The following is an 18,359-nucleotide window of genomic DNA, read 5'->3' on the forward strand; positions in this document are numbered from 1 at the left end:
TATATTACAGCGAGCGCGCCTTGTCTCGCTCGTGCGCATTAAATAAACATAAACTTCGTAATGATCTTATCCATTATTCATTTGATAATTATGAAGTTTCCGTGTTTCCTTGTTTGCGGACAGAACAAATTAGGGGTTAGTGAAGGCATAAGTATAGTATAATGATCAAATAAAATACTATACTTTATACACTCACATCAAATATTCTTTTTTTAATGCAAAAATTAATTTAAGTGTTTCAAACTGTTATTTTGCACTTTAAAAATAAAAACTTACAAATAATAGCACAAAATTGAATTCCACGTCAAAGCATTATTACAGATTAATAATTAACACCGATTGTTGGCGAACAAAACATAAGTACCGACAAAATAACCGCAATCATAAGTCCCCCAGACGGCAATCTAAATAATTCTGTACTTTAAACAAAGTTTTAAACTCTTCCACTATTATTACGCTGGAATCAAGATTTTTCAAACTAAAAACTTTACTTTTTCAATAATTTACGACTATTGATCCATAGATGGCGCACGTCGCCTAATACAAAAATATTGCATTTTGTCGTCATTTTTTAATTCCGCGTTCGACCTACTTGGCGAAACGTGATTGTTTCCTCACTTCAATCAATTTTTCCATTCTACCTAAGAGTTTTCCGAACCGCAGACGCATGCAGCACATCCATCTTACCGTCGTTCTGCTCAGCTCTCGAGAGAAACTTCACCCTCGATATGAAAATATCGCTCGCGAGCCTTGCGAAAAAGCTCTCGCACGTGTGCGCCATATAGAAAAGTACGTCAAACATTTTCAACTTGAGATAGGTTCTTGGGTTGGTATCTAGGTTGTGTACAAATATAGGTTATGTAGTAGTTTTGAATATTTCGTTGCAATTTTAAACTTTTAAAAGCAGTAGAAGTAAAAGAAATGTATGGAGGTTAGGTATATAGGTTATATAGGTATAGGTTATGTCTACTTCAACTTCATAGCCTGTTTTGGTGGCGTGTATATTGTGTTGTATATTGTTCTCGGCTTTTATGCACGCGTCGTCGTCGTCTAAATTCCGTATGACGAGCAGAATGTGCTCGCGCCGCGATAATCAATCATGTCGTCCAATTAAAATCTTCCAATCTTCCCGACGCTCCGCAACCTTCCAGCACAGCATAGCACAATATAATCAATTACAAAACTGTCGACGTTCTCTCACAACCGAAAATACCTTAAATATTTTAATACTACGAAAAAATATGTGTGTGTGCTCTTTTTTCGTATTGCATAATTATATTTAATGTCATCAATTTTAATTTCATTTTCGGAGTTATAAATTTTTAATTTGCAAACTTTTGAATTCAGTCATCATCAAGCAGTGAACAAGTGTCAGGGACAAAAGTCGATCCGAGTGGACGACGGCGTAACGAACGAGACTTGTCAATAAACGATAATTAATGATCTTCGTTTTCCAGCGGATCGCACAGCTCAGTTAAAAAACACAAATAAACAAATCTCACCGGTGAAAAATACATTTGATATGTCATTTTATGAAGAAATCTTATATTTTAGTTGTGATGTAAAAGTATTTTGTAAATCGTGTAAATGTCTAAAGAGGAAAATATGATTTAGTGTGGAATTTCATCTGAAATTTCATCGCCAGTCTTGAAACACACATTCGAGTTGTCGGAAAATAAACCGGCGAACTTAATCAACGCTCGACGACGCCGACGAACTTTGTGCCGCTGGCAGTTGTAACGAACTTCGGACGCAACTAATAAGTACACGAGTAATACACTCGGCGGAAAACTGAGCAAAACTCTCGAAAAAAACTAGCGGCAAAAGTTTCGCCAGAAGTAATTTAAAAATTTAAATTAATAATCGAGTGAAATCATACTTTACAGTTCCAAGTTGAGAGTTCAAAGTTGAGCTGAGATATTGAAACACTTGAAGAACTCATAATTCACATATTTTCAAAAGTATCAAGTTCCGATGCGCAAAACGTGTATATAAAGTTGAATGTTTAAACAATATTCAATTACGATAGGGAGTGAGCCAAGGAAAGGGGTTTAATCAATTCGGATGCGTTTTGGAAACGTAATCCGAGGTTGTGTTTATGATTCGGCGTCGCTGATAAGCCAGAAGCTGTAGTAGCATAGCACAGGAGCAAATATTAATCACTCGCTCGTTTCGCGTTTCGGGTATTCGGGTTAACGCTCCATTTGCTTCAGCTATAATCCAAAGCACATCAATGCCTCGAAATTTCGAATTCATCCGCGAAATGTAATATCTACACCTGCGAGACAATGTCGATCCCTTGATCCCCGATACGGATTGAACAAAGATTCAAACAATGCGCTTCGCTTCCATAATATCCACAACTGGATGATTTCAAGCGAAAGGCTTTTAGTGTTGATTGGGAATATCTACAATCGCAGGTCAGTGATAAAGCGGCGGTTCCTTTACTAGTTTAATCCACAAGAGCTTTTCTTATGTATGTGTATGATGGAAGTAAAGTTCAAGTACTCCAAACATGATCCTGGTGTCGTCTATGATCTCATCATGAACTAGCCAGGCTGTTAAATGTGATGTCAAACAAAGCGCGACACATCTTTCAAAAGCCCCGTGCTGTACAGCCTGTAATGCAAGGTAAACGCAGGCGGCAGCTTTTCGGGTCCGTTGGACGCTGGCGCGCGCGTCATGTGTCGTTACTCTCATCGTTCGCTCGTTACGCGCCACGCTTTTCCGCCTCCTGACGTCCCGACATCCTGGAACTGACACTGCGACACTGCGGCCCCCGGTACGAAGACGCTTAAAGTTGTAAACGTTACGCTCCATAACTGTCGCTCCTCTGATGTGTGTGCTCAAGATTAGCTGAGTGAAGGACTCAAGGACAAAAATCAACCTTACAAAGCTCCGTTTACTATGCAGTGAGACACTTCAAACAACTGATATCAGACGACGTACCTAGGATCAAAAGTTGTGATTTCGGAAAAATCCAGATAGTCCCCTGGGATCTTTGGGGAAAGTCCATCATAATGCAGAAAATTTACATTTAAAGTGTTTTCTTTCGGGAAAAATCAATATTTACACCGCATATTTTTGCTTTTGTTTTAATTTTGATAGTTTAAAGCCCAACATGTTCCAACAAAACTGGTAGAACATGGAGTCCATGTATTCCAGGTCAAGTGAAGGATGCGAACGATCTCCCGCAGGTGCAATATCCACGCGGAATGCAATCTTCGAAAATGAAAATCCCAACACGTTCCACGCTCAAGATTCAGCGCGTGCGTCTCGGGGGCTCGCTCAACGCATCAACTATTCTGATATTTACATCTGGTGAACATCCTTAACACACTTCTAAAATTTTTTTTATAAAAAGAAAAATATTTAATACTACTCTGTCTGTTTGAAGATATCTGTTTATAAGTTTTTGGGGGTTGTTTTCAGTTTTTGATTTAGTTTGGGGTTGTTTTCGGCCGTGCATATTGGTTTCCAATGTTTTATCTCGAAACCTCATTCGAAATTGAATTTCACCCCTTATCGTAGTTCTAATGCAAATATGGCCCTATAGATACGAGTTTTGATAGGAGAAAAGGGAAAAACTGAGTCTATTTATTTTTATGTCAGTGCTATAAAGATAACAAACACAAAAATAAGCAAATAAGACAAATTTGACATGTACATTTTAAAGTTTTCGATATGCTCGCGCAAAGAAAAATGTTATTTGTTCACTCACATAACTATTATTATTGCAGCTGGGAAAGTTTCCGATCGAAACAACTATAAATACCTATAACTTTTGCGAACGTCTCGACGTTGAAATTTTAATGAAATTTTGCGTTAGACAATTTTCCCACGTCCGACGGAGCGTTTTGTAGCATTTGCCATGTTTTCTTGCGCGTTCGCATTTCCCTGGAAAGTTGCAGAGTCAAGTTTTCGCCGCAGACCGCGTAAAAAGTTAAAAGTTGGAATAAACTTAAACGAAACACTGCGAACGAGCATCAGCCCCCAACATAAGCAGGTAGCAGCTAAGGGAGAAGAATAAGAAATGAGAAATAAAGGAACAGCAAATTGCTTAGCAATGGCTGATGGTAACGGCTAAGTGAAATAAAGTACGAACGCATCAATTATTCAAGCGTCCATAAACAGTTTGCAGTTATATAAATGCAACTCCAGGGAGTTCGGGAGAGCTTTAGGAGCTTTTAGACGTTCGGAAATTATCGAACTCGTGGCTACATTATTATTAACGTTTGATGGTTATTTAATGATGGCTAGACGTGATAATAATAAATATTTCTATAAAAAACTTTTAGATTAATATTTTGATTATCATGTCGTACATAAAATATTATCAAAAGTAATAAAATTATAATTTATACGCATGTGTATGGAAGGCACTTGCGCGCACCCTTTGCTAATTTAAGTCGACTTAAAGTTTATAAATCGAAAATCAAATAACCCTAGCGTCCTTTCGGGGGTCGTGCGTGTCCGTCTTTGGGGTGCAATCTTCCTTGAAATCGCGCATTTAAACTATCCACTTTACCCTTTCACCCCTTTGCTTCAATTCAGTTTTCAATTCCAGCCGGGCTGAAATTTGACGTTTAACTACATAAACAAATATAAACAACCCCCATTACCTCCTGCTACCCCAAAGGGTCAAAATTAGTAAATTTACATTTTTATCCACAGATTGACTAGTTTTCCACTCGGAATTATCTAATGAGAAAATGGGTTGTCATGGCTACCCATCCACATCCATCCTGTCACTCCCCATCAACCCGTATCTCATAATAAAAGTGTGTCACTATTACTTACAGTCGGGGCACACGTTTGTCTCGGTTTGCGCCCAGCATGTGTCGCACACGAAGGGTGCCGCCGTCGTGTGTATCATTCTTTCTCATAAAGCAGTAGCACGTGGCCGAAATGACGGCGCGCGGCACGTGGCGCGGGCCTTTAATTGCGCAATAATACAAACGAGACTTTTCTCGCCGGCAGCCGGCGGAAATTTATGCAAATGCATACGCTTCCCTTGTTTCCCATCCTCATCCTCATCCAAAACACTCGGTATTCTTCACTAGCATTTCATACATTTATGCATGCCAGGCCACACCACACTGCATAGACCAACAAAGGTCGTATGTTAGAACATTCAATTTACTAAATGAAGCGACCAAATTAACTAAATTGAAAATTATTACTCAACACTATATTTTATCTTCACATCTACAATGTATAACTATGATTTACTTTCAAGTATAAACCACTCTAATCCTGAATAATTATATAAAACCCATTTTACTTATTACAAGCGCTTAAAACTTTATTTTAAGCATGTAATATGCAAAATAAGTTTTAAAAAAATACAGTGATGATGATATTGGGTAATATTTTCGAAATGAATATTTCGGTTGGTTTTTGGCCATCGGCCACACGAGAAATTTTGAGCGACGTCCGAATGGCAAAATGCGAGCCATAGCCCTTAAGTTAAAATATGTTAACGAAGCCGACACGTTGCTTTTAATTACGACATCGACGAGATGTATTACAATGCGGAGGCCCCGAAGGCGGACAACTTTGTGTACGCCACAGCATATGCTCATATATGTTCACTTATCTTCGCACCAGCGTCGAAAGTAGAAATATACAGGATATTGCAGAAAATTCACCGTAAAACATTAAAAAATAAATTTTAAAAATAACCAAAATCACAATTTTTACAAAAATTACTTCATTGTGCACATAATCCATAGTTTTTAATTTTAAATTTAAAAAAAAATGTTTTAAGGTCAGATAATGTTATAATTCATTTTAATTACGTGTATAACTGGTTGCAGATATTTTTTTAACATTTAGTATGTGAATGTATTACAATACCGTTTTGCGCGAATGCGAATATCACACATACACACAATGCTGTCCATGTCCGTCCATCTTCTTTTCTGTTTGCCGGCCCCATCGTTCATCTGCATTTCGCCGTCCACTCGAAGGTGTCCGAGCTGTCGAATTAATAAGGCCACGCAATTTCTTAAATAAAACAGCCTTTAAATTTACATCATTCATTGGATTCCGCCTGGGACCTTCGCATATTATTGATCGATTGCCGCACATAACCCTTTTGCGAACGCAATTCAAAACCGCACAATAGTCCACAACATATAATAAGATTCTTAATGATTCACACATGCGTGTAGGCTGGAAAGTCGAAAGTTTTTGTTTGTTGACCCTCCGGGGCTGAAATTATGGCGCATGCAAAAAAAAACACATAGCCTCGGTGAAACGAATGAAAGATAACAAGTTTTTGGCTCCGGTCGAAAGTGTCGAATGGTCAGACCCTCGTCAAACAGACGCGTTTGACGCGAAATCGATCGAAATGAAATAATGAAATGGTTACTGACCTTGCAAAGCGGAATAAATATTACAAAACTGAGATAAATTTTGAAGAAGGATTCTTTCGGCCATTGATTTGGGTTTTTGAAAATTTTAATTAAATACGTACTCAATGATTATAAAGCAAGTATGCATACGGTTGGCAACGTTGCACTTAGCCCAGATTTGAAGTGGTGCATAATGAAATTTCAACCTTTGATGCTCTCCTGCCTCACTATACTATTCACCTAGAGATGTGTGCTAATGCTCTTATTTTCGGCTATTGTTCGGAAAATACAGGAGGCGGATATTTAGGTACTTAATGCACCCTAGTTGCATCACATTATTTTTTCACTGTAACAAAAATACGAGTACGAGCGGAATCTCTACTTCAAATGGAGAGTGTTGTTGGGCTGCACGATCAAATACTCGTTTGTAGCACCGGGTGTGTTCAGAACCATACGGTATCCCCCATAGTGGTCACATGTTTAATCAAGATTCTGGACTCACGATGATTTTCGATAGTGCATAGCATTTGTTTATCACGCTTAAATTGATAGACGTAAACAACCCCAGACTCCCTCCCCCAGTGCGGATCTATGTCCAATCGTGCGTAAACCACCCTGATTATAGCTTCTAGACACACATGTGCGCGAAAAACAATATGCTGCAGAAGTAGCTGCTCTCCCGTTCAATTCTGATTTTGACAGTAGCGCGCTGTACCCTGTTTATTTCCCAATTAGCGGTTTTAGGCTTCACGCCACTTTGGGCACTTTCTAATAAACACATTGCGTGCTCGCTCTTGTTGGGCCGAGTGATGCCACGTAATCTGGGCCAAAGTGGAGGGATTTGCCTCGCGAAGCATTATTTCCCGGTTTGCGGAGGGTGCGCTGTTCACGCACAGATAGCGATGCATTGTAAGCGTCACCATGCCAAGTTCAAGCTTGATAATGCGCTTAAAAGTGGGTTTAGATTTAATTTTTAGCTGCTGTTTTGTATTACGGGAAACATATTTTCAGGAAATTATTTGTATCATTTGAGTGATTAAAGCAATGTTTATGAAAAATGTAATTTGCTAGCAGAATATATTTAGTTGACCGAAACTATAAAATAAACCAAATTACGTCTGAAACAATATCCAAGACGTAGTGATATAAAACAATATTTGAAATTGCTATTCAACAAAAACGATGACTCTTGGGAAAAACGCGTATCGACAATTTTGATGGAAAATTGCATAATTTGCAATTTTTGTTCGACCAATTTTTTTGATATAACTCGACGTTTAGTACGAAAAATTAAAAGAAAAACTCCAAAAATACGTAAATTTTTGGTAAAAATTACAATGCAAAATTGCAATTTATATTAGGTAATCAGTTAATTTTTTGTTAGCAATAAGAATGAAACTACAAATTCCATAAACTAATAAAAAATATTATTCATGTGCATTTAGACAAGTATAAGTGATCCGGTAAATCTCTAATATAAAAATAAATCGCAAAATCTGTTGGTAAGCGCATAACTCAACAACGCCTAGACCAATTTGGCCAATTCTTTTTTTAAAACGTTTGTTAATGTTCAAGGATGGTTTTTACGGCAAGAAAAAATATAATAATCTCCGGGAAAACTCTAAAGACAGCCCTTTTCTATAGGATAAAAGTTGGCATTGAGATTCAATCATAGTTATAGTTAAATAGTTGAATCCGAAATGGCGTGTTGAAGCAATTCGTTATATAATTAATTTCTTTACAATAAAATTGCGAATATTATTCAAAAATATTATAGCAAAAGCTAGTTTAACATAAATTTTAAGGAAGTTTTAATAATTTCATATTTGCCACATTTTACTTTATATTCGAATAAAACAATAATTTAATCATAAACAACAAAAACTAAATAAATATTGAGCAATTACCCACTTCAAAAACTATAAGCAAAAGAGTCAATATCAATAATTCATACTCCAATTCCAATTCTAATAAAATATCCATAAAAAACTTTTACTGTAATGTTAATATAATAAACGCATTTAGGGTAGAATTGTGCCCGTTGGTTAGTTTATGTTTTGATGGATATTGCGGTCATTTACATTGTCACTTTGTGGGAAATTTATTTGATGTTCAATTAATTACCGGCGCGCACAATTTATGATCACATTATGGTCGTTTATTCTTTTCTCGTGGAGACTTGGAGGGCTTAAACCCTCTTTTTGTGCTCGGCATACAACACACAACCACCCAGCCACCCAGCCTAACGATCGGGGTGGCTGCACTTGCTTTGTGTGTGCAAACGAGCCGTGAACCTAGAAAAGCACGCAGCGCACGTTTCGTTCAACAACGCCGTCAACCCTTTCGCTTTCACTAAATACATTGTTATCATTTCGGCACATAAATAAGTATTACACGCACGTTGAAGCTTCAAGGGATGAAAATTTAAAATAAACGCATGCAAATCACATGTGACCGCTTTTTTTGTGTTTCGTTGTGAATAGAAAAAATAAAAAGTGACACTTTTCGAATGCAATTTAAATTCCGGGGCCTGGAACCGGGGTGGCACGAGCAATTATTTTCATTCGATATGGAGATGATATGTAGATTCTCATGCGACGTGTGTTTTCATAGCCGATCGTCGACATGAAAGCCCTGAACCCTTTCGTATTTTTACCCTCTTTTTCCAAAACCAACAAGCGTCTACATACGTTGAATCTAAACGCGAATGCTACGAATCGGGAACTGACAATGATTCAGTTCAAGGGGTTCGTAACCCTTAACATGCTAACAGGACCAAAACTTAATTCGAAACTGGCGGGAATGCAATAACGCACGAGGGACGGCCGAAAACTGAGATTTTACTAATTAAACTTGGAATTATACTTTGAGGGGAGTTGAATCGTTACGATTCTACATTCTACTTCAATCTAACTATAAACGATACAAGATTAACAAATTTTAAAGGGTTTTTATTGTATGGGAATACACCACAGGTTTGTTGTTTCGTTCTTGAGGGATTCATGTTGGATTATTAACTAGATTTTAATATTTCTACATATTTCGTTAACTGGGAAAAATTATTGTGATTTCCACAAAATTTTATTTTATTTGACAAATGGATGCGAGAATTAAATTTTTTTAAATTTTCAATAAAATATTACTTATGTGGGGATCTTTACCCAAAGCTTATTTCTGTATTTCAAAACTTTATAACTTTCTTCATCTTTATTGTATACCGTAATTCTTCATCCAAAATTCCCAAATTTCCTAATATCTTTTATTACCTTGAAAAACCTAATCCCCGAGTCGGACGGTTTGGCACGACTCGGATTCCCAGAATCCAATGGTCAGCTTTCCCTCTCTTCAATGTCATACACTTTCTTCTACCAATCCAATCTATTACTTTCTTCCTACTTCCAAATTTCTTGTCACCACCCATCAACCTGAAGGGTTGCTGGTGGGTGACAAGGGTTTAGGAAGGACAGTTCTTGACATTACTTCAAACACTACAGTTCTTAACTATTCTTCTCTACAATACTTCTTAACTATACTTCTTCAAGACTTCTTAATAAACATTGTTCGTGATAATAAACATCGTGTCCTTTACTCACTCATCAATTATAACATTTGCACTCACTCACCGATCCCACACTTATAAAGAGAATAAACCTACCTTTTGTCTTAAAATTCTATCAAATTATTGGATATTGAGCCAATAAAATATAACTTACTGTATAAAATATTTTACCTTCTATATTATCAAGAAAAATCAATAATTTATCTCCCATTCGTTGAGAGTTACAACCAGTTTGCTAATTCAGTACTTTAAATTGTAAATTTATTAATATCTCAAAAGCTGTCTGCGATACAAACATGATTTTTTCAATTAGTAATTGAAAAATAAAGAGAAATAGATTTCCGCAGAAATAACTCGCCTAAATTGATTAGTTTGTTAATTATTAATAAATAACTAAACAATTGAACTTCTAGATACAATAACTGCAACTCTATGCACTTTTGACATTCAAGTAGTATTGAATTATTGTACAAAAGCGTTTTTACAGTAATAGCTACCTACACCAGATACACAGATACTGTGCCACCAAAAAAATGTTGTGGGCTGGGTTCAATTTTCGTCTGACTCGTTAATTATATTCGGCCAGACACGTCCCGCCACTCGAGCACTCGAATTTTACACGTGTCATTCAATTATTCACAATTATTTACCGTAGTGCATACTAATTCAAACATTCAATATATAAAAAATGATAAAAAAACACCAGACAAGCATATTACTGTAATTATTTTATATCAAAATAAAATATAAAGGAAATATTCCAGGCCTGCAAAACAAGAAATAAGAGAATAAAAGCGCTCATACGATGATTTTTTCGCGCTCGTGCGTGTTGTATGCGGAAAACGAACGAGTTTATGACGTTATAATCGAAATTTAATGTGAAATCAATAGCCTTCAAATTCACACAACGGGCGCGGTACTACAAATTCGAAGCACTTGCTGTGCATTATTGGGGTATCATCGAGGGTATATCATTACACGAAACACACCGAACACTGCGAATACGAGCCAATGACAGCCAATATACCATCACATATGAAGTAATATCATTCAATATCATTCAATATCATCCCAAACATTCAATATCGTGTGTGGGTGTCGAGTATTATCAAACCAATATTGCGCATATCAAATTTTCATTCGTATTCGTATTCGTATTCGGTCTGTGGGGAGGACACATTCTTTAACCGCAATAATAAAACATAACCACAATTTTTAATATTTAGTAATATGTATGTAATATTACTGGTTTGGGCTTGTGGGGTAATTAGTACGCGCGGTGTTGGCCTCCGACCCATTAGTACATAATTAGTCTTAGTCAAGACTTCCATTAGTCCTGATGCGTCCGGATTGTCGAATGCGTTTCGGCTTTTTATCCAAGCGCCTAATAGTTAATGCAATTAAAAACACCTCGAGCTTAACACACTCATCCACGGACACAAAAAAAAATTAAGAAACGATTAGTGCCTTGGCTTAGTCTTTAAAAAAGCACATTTTAAATTAATTCTATATGATGAGCATTTAAAGTTAAACATGTTAAATAAAGTTATAAATCATCTTTTATGAGAAACTGGTAATTCTTATGGGTGAAGGTTGAATGACTGTCAAAAATTAAATTGGGAAGTGGACACTGTGATTGTGACCACCCTTGAGAGAGGTTCAAAGTACCACCCCTTGAGTTTTAGAAATGTTGGTGTTTAGAAATGATTTCTTACTTTTTGTTGACAATTTTATGCTTCTAACGATTTTATTTCGCTGTGCGTTAGGAGTTTTTGAATGTCAACTTCTTCTTTGTGCCTGCCAGGTGTGTTGTGACTTTAGTTTGGCGATTACATTGTAATCATCAGGTACTTACCTCCTAAAATCTTTATAATGACATGTTGCAACATCAACAACCAAACACGTTGAAATAAATTATTGTCAACGGTTGAAAGATGAAACCATTCAGAAATCTAAAATCAGGAAGTGCAAGCAAATCATTCAACGTATTAAAAGATCAACTGCTGATAGTAAAATTATTAATACAAAGTTTTTATTGTAAATAAACTCTAAAATTATGAATGTAATAAATTTTGATATCCATATTAGGCAACCAAACCTACACCTACACTTACCTAATTAGTTCCTAAATATCGATTTTTGCAAAACTTTTTCTTGCATCATTTTAACTAAACTTTAACAATGATTAAAGTGTGTTATTGAATACAATCAATGAATTCAGACTGTTATCCTGTTGTACGTCAACATTCTAAGCAGTGAATACATTGAATGATTTCATTCTCACAACGAATAGTAACGATCCGATCCGTTTCCAACGTAAATCGCATTCAACACGTCGCAATCAAAAGGGGCCTCACACGCTTTTTAAGACCACTCCACGGGACGCACGGATGCACCAACATGTTCAACATTCAAACGATTCAAACCATTTTTCCGAACCACAAGTCACAAAATCACAGTACACGCAGACGCATTGGGATCTTTACTGGCCGATATTTTCAACAATCAGCACGGCAGCGCTATCTAGCGGAAGAAATTTTAAGTTTTAATTCATCAGCTGACTTTTTTAAGTTTGCAATATAACAAAGAATTAAAAGAAAAATATTAATTTATATTCGCAAAATACGAAAAATATTACATTTCTTGAAAGACACTACGGTTGTTTTATTGCAATATGGATTTTACAGTTAAATAAATGTACATTTTAATGATTTATCATAATTTCAGAAGTTACCTGCTTTATTTCATATTTATTCTTATATTTTCTAATTTTAGAGCATAGTACGTAAATATCATACTTCAAACTACATTTCAAACTAATAATACTAGTTTTGTCTACTTTCTATACCTCTAGGACTTAATAAAGAGCTTAATAACGCAATCAAATCCGAATCAAAGTTTTTCTTCTAATTTTATTTATTTTCTTCTTCTAAGAATTTGTAAAACCTACTATTATTTTCTCATTTTCAACGCAGCTTTTATCATTATTATTTATTTGAATAGGTACAAAATTAAACACCAGCCGTGATGGCAGAATAAAAAAGTTAAAGCAGAAAAAAAAAAGCTCGGTGCAAACGCTGCCGGCAGAATTGCACGTTTCCAACAATTTTCATCACATCGAGCGATAATGAAATGAAAAAAAGAAAACAAAACAATACACGGCACAGATGGTACTTTATCTGCGAACATGTCAAATTCACCACTCTCTTCTCTCATTTAACCCTTATTTTTCATATTATTTTTATTGCTTTCATTAGGTTACTTAAATTTTTTCCAGTTGAAAATTTCAATTTAAAACCACTCAATTTCCGCATTGTCGCCGTAGATTGCGCTCGCGCTTGCTTTTATTTGTGCATCGGCAAATTAATTACGCTTTTATCGTCCTCCGCTGGCGTCGCGCCGATAAAAAACACGATTTGTATGAATATTTGCATGCTACATGCGACATGCGCTGCTCTCGACAATGGGGCAGCTGCAGGTGCTTTGTGCAGTTTCAATTAAGCGAACGCTTTCCATCATATTACACTTGAACAAATTTCGAATTAAATTTTACGCCGAAACAATCAATAAAATTATACGTTTGCGACCGAAATAAAATGTTTCGGGGGCTGATAAACAACGAAAATTACATACATCACTGAAAAAATATTTTCATCTATTTTTTGGTTTAGATATTAACGGTCGTTAGTTTCACGTCCATCAATATGCTTGAACATAGTTATTTAAATTATGGTCAAAAAATATTTTTTTATTTTCACATTTCCACATTTTCGGTGGTGAAAATGTTATTTTTACCGCCTGGTGATGTTTTAAATGGAAGCAAAACAATGTTGAAATGTACATCTTTCGTAACGAGTGTTAACAAACCAACGTTAAAAGCACACCATCACAAATCAAGAAATATTACGAGTAACGCCATCTACAAACAAAAATGACAAAATTTTGATGAAATTTTTTCTATCGAAACATGACAACGTATCACTCATCACTCAATCAATGAATTGCTGTCATTCACACAGCTTTCCGAATGACAAGCGGCGCACTTCAATCGCGTTTTTGATTCGACGCGATTGTTTTCGGAAAATGCGAGTTTTAAACGAGACACACATCGATCGAAAATCCATTAATCATCGAGGACGCTACTAAATTACCACGTGCGCGTCTAGTCACAGCTTAATGGGTTTCATTTTGTGTTTAGTGTTGTGAGAAGCTTTTTAAACATCTTTACACACGGTGTGTTTGCAGTTTCGCTGTTTCGCTGGTTTTATTCTCGACCGGATGACGTAAAACCACCGTTGATGTCAGGAAGGAAGCATCGGCAGGCAGACGAGGCAAAAACCACTTCCAGCTTCCAGGTGGATGTGGATGTAGCATGCTAGAATGTGAAATTATTCCTACCTGTGGAAGACGTTCGTTCGTTTACGTTTCACCCACACAATATTCCGCATTGCACGCCACTTGAGATGTGTAGCGAGTGCACGAAAACGTACCGCAAACAGTGTATTAAACATTTATTTATTTGAACGTGCATGCGCGAGTTTAATGACGATGCTCCACACGAATATGTTATTACTCTATCTCTAGGGCGATAAAAACGCCCGGTCGACTCTAACTTGCATTGAATTACCGACATTTTAGCGTTTAGCAGTTGCCTATTGCTTGAATTTATTAATGTATTCAAATATTTTTTAAATTTCGATCGAAATTTTTGCCTGCTTTGTGTGGCGCAGTTGAGGGCGACCGATTAAGGCGCCACTTTGAATAATGACTGTTATTAGGCCGTCTCAAAAACTCGTCCCGACCAATTTAGCGATGACCGTCGCTGGCTGGCCACGATGACGATTTCAAAGGGTGAGTGCGCATTTTAAATGTCTGGCTAGGCATTCGTGTCTTCGGAAACGTTTAAGAATTTAAATTTTGTGCTCCACATCAGATCTCAAACTCGGTGATTATAGCTTTTAGAAGTTAGAATCTGTCGAATATTCTCATGGATACAATTTGAAACAGAAATTTTGAGTTTTTTACTTTAATTGCGATTATCTCGGAAACTGTTGGGCTGAGCAAGATAAAATTTGGTGTGCTAATTTATTACTATATTTAAAATGCCGTAGTAAAATTTTGTTTTTAATTCTCTTTTTTTTTGGTTTATTTATCATAAAAGTGATTTTTTTCAACAAAAAATTTATTCAAATTTTTTTATTCCAGTTGAAAATAATTAATAATTGGTTTATCTAAAGAATTTTAGATAACAAATTTTGCGTTTATTAAAAAAAATCAAAAAACTTCGGAAACGTTTATTTCGGTTCATACATAAACAAATTTTGCATATTATTTGACAAAAAAATAAAAAAATGTGTTATTTATATTTATTATTAGTTGCTAAACATTCCGGTAATGAGTTTTAAACTTTAATTAAAATTAAAATAATTTCCTAATTTCCAATTTTGAATAATAATGCAATATATCCCCTTAAGTAATGAAAATAAAAAGTTTTTATTCAAACACAATGCGTACACCATACAAGCATACAATTAAACAACAAAAAAAAATCCAAAGAAGAATCGATGCATCGATTAAAAGCGTCGATACTCGTTTGTAGACTCTTTGTTTTGAGCCTCGTCCTCGCCGTATCCGAAGCCTCTCGTCTTCTCGACCTCTTGGTCGTCGTCACATATTCTCTGTAATTTTTCCGACTCATTGTCTTTGGCGCTGCGTCGTATTCAATGAAACAATAACACAATAATACACTGAACACACACCACTAATATAATCACATAGCTTATGCGTGAGCATAATATTACGATGATGGTTGAATACTCGTCGTATAAGACTTGCAGGTCTCGTAACTTTATGAATCGAAGAATGCAGCGCGGCGAACATTATTCAGCGGACAATAAAAAATACGTGCATATAATCGAAGCTGCATAATGATTAAAGTCAATGTATTGAAAATTACGTTAGTTACGACATAATCGTTAGCCATTTCTGCACAATGCGACAAAACAATGAGCCATTGTGAATGATTCATACAGGACAATTAGAAATAATTATTATCACGGAAAAAAAATTGGAACAACACAAATATTTTAGATTTTAATGAAGGAAGTGAGTGAATGTGGTGCGATCTGTCGGTGTATAAGTAAGATGTTGATGTTTATTTGGTTGTGGTAGGTACCTAGGCAACCAATCATACATTAACTAACCGAAAAATCAACCGCAACGAATTAAAACTTAAACAGAAAAACAAAAGTTTGAAGCATTTCAATCGAAATGTTTTGTAATCATTTACAAATTACAAATTACAATTTACCAATCGAATGGCAAGTGTAGAGAAACTAGCAGTTTTTACAACAACAAAATAGATAGATATTACCATATATTACTATATATTACTATATACTATATTAACTGTTTTGTTGTTTTACTTGTGGCGACATCTGTAGAAGCACAAGTACGTTGATGTGTGCTTAGTTGTATATTAAGAACATAGGCAACCAAGAATAAAATTGGCGGAGTGTATACAGGTGGCGACATCTGTTAGAGCACACATAAGTTGAGATGTACTTGATTGTGTGAGAAACGAAGGCAACTAATCATTCAATGAGTAACCTAAAAATAAAACACAATCTAATTTAAAATTAAACGACAAAACAAAAGTTCACAACATTTCAATAGAAAAGTGATCACAAACAAAGTGTAGTATTTGAATGGTAAGCACAGAGAGACTAACCATTTTTACAACATAAAAATAAGTAGGTATGTACAACATTAATTTTATTTATTTGTTTCTTGTTGTTTTAGTTAGTAAATTTTTCTCTTACGATTTGCACATGAGAAAGACCATGTCGTGGCATGGCCGAGCGAGCCCGATTGACGTCGATTAAGAGTAACAACATTCCCGTCTTTATTTATAGATCATTAACTCTTAGTTATCGGGCGCGCGCGCCGCAGCCACAGCCTGATTGACTTTTATGCGCCGCGCGGTTCTTCTTCTTCTTCTGGCTGTGCGCGCGGCTAATGTGAGTCGGTGTCACTCATCCGATCGCTCGCATTATGCTCTTAATAAATTTTCAAACGGCGCATTATAAAAACACCGCCGAGACAACAAAAGTGAACGCAAGGTAAGAGGCGACTGCGAAACAAAACCAGTTCGAAGTGCAATGATACAGGCATTTAAAATCATTAAAACCTGCGCATTTAGTGTATGTAGTTGAAAGTTTCATTCAACACAAAACAAGCAAAATCTCAGCGATTTTTGTTGAAATTGTTGTGAAAAGTTACGATAATTGATGCATTTAAGCACTAAGTGGACTTTTCGGACTTTGATTGACCAGTTAATTACCTTCGGGTTATTCCTGAGGAGATTATCGTGATCATAAAAAGGTGATGATTTCTTCAAGTTTCTTACTTCGTTTCGTCTGAGCGAGAAAAGTTAGAAGTACGCGTTTAACTAGATGCAATTGCATTAAAACTTCACAAAACTCACGTCGAAAGTCACCTAAAGTCGACTTAACTTAATTTTGCAATGATTTCCCACCATTATTTTTATGTTTCACGTTAGAAACTTTACAATTCATTAAAAATAATTTCAGCAACCCTATATACACATTTGTGTTCGGTGTGTTGCGCACCATGTGAGTTGACATTTCACACAATAAATCATGCTAATTAACGTTCAATACGAATGTGCATCCCGAGCGATTTGTTTATTGGCCATTCGTCGCCGAAGATATCCATAAATTTTATGAAGTCACGCATCGTTTGGCGCCATCAATGGCGCATTAATTCGCGTTTACTTTCGGTAGCCGCTAACCGCCGCGGCTGCATTAGGCTTTAATTAAACACGATCGCAATCGATCAAACGCGATGCATCCATCCATCGCCATTGTTCCTCAACTGGCATTATATCGCATTGTGCGTTGTGCAGGCTTAATTAAAATGTTTCTCGAAACGCATTCAAAACAATTGCAGTAATAGTCATTTATTTATAAGTGGATTCTTTTGTTTTTATTATAGGCAATCAGTCATACACAGTGCACAATTTAAAAAAGTGTTTTATGAATGTTTTTAAATTAGTTTCAAATTAGGTACATATAGATAGAGTAAACAAAGTTAAAGTTAATATTACAGCGTTCGCGAGTCATAAAAGTGTATAGAGCGTGTGTAGAGAGTTAAAAGAGAAGTTAATTAACAAATATTTAATTGCTTTGTGCGCGCGTTCTTTGTGCAGCACTGCATGCGCGCTTCGGGGTGGCTTTGAGTTCGACTGCCTTCCTGCCGCCGCCTGCCTGCACTTTGAGCATACTGCACAGTCTGTGTGTGTTGATGGCATAAAGCAAATAGGAAAATATCAATTTTACAAACTGAAGTGGTCGTGCTGCGAGTACAAAATGGGATTTTTGCGTCCGGAACGAGAAAAATATATATTCCAACTTTCAATT

The 18,359-nt window shown here is 36.1% G+C and overlaps 2 long non-coding RNA genes across 2 annotated transcripts in view; both read left to right on the plus strand.

The window, feature by feature from the left end:
- LOC135795725 (uncharacterized) overlaps nucleotides 1–18,359 on the plus strand; it is a 71,506-nt gene that overhangs the window by 44,077 nt on the left and 9,070 nt on the right. The gene's annotated exons all lie outside the window — the stretch shown is intronic.
- Nucleotides 13,941–14,442, plus strand: LOC135795726 (uncharacterized). Its single transcript, XR_010549127.1, has 2 exons — nucleotides 13,941–14,098; nucleotides 14,164–14,442. It is a non-coding gene; the product is annotated as an uncharacterized lncRNA (long non-coding RNA).

Source organism: Atheta coriaria, unplaced genomic scaffold, assembly GCF_025399875.1.
Source record: "Atheta coriaria isolate IRGN ID8LTWV9N9 unplaced genomic scaffold, Caltech_Dcor_3.1 hic_scaffold_7_pilon, whole genome shotgun sequence".
In the NCBI taxonomy this organism is placed as follows: domain Eukaryota; kingdom Metazoa; phylum Arthropoda; class Insecta; order Coleoptera; family Staphylinidae; genus Dalotia; species Dalotia coriaria.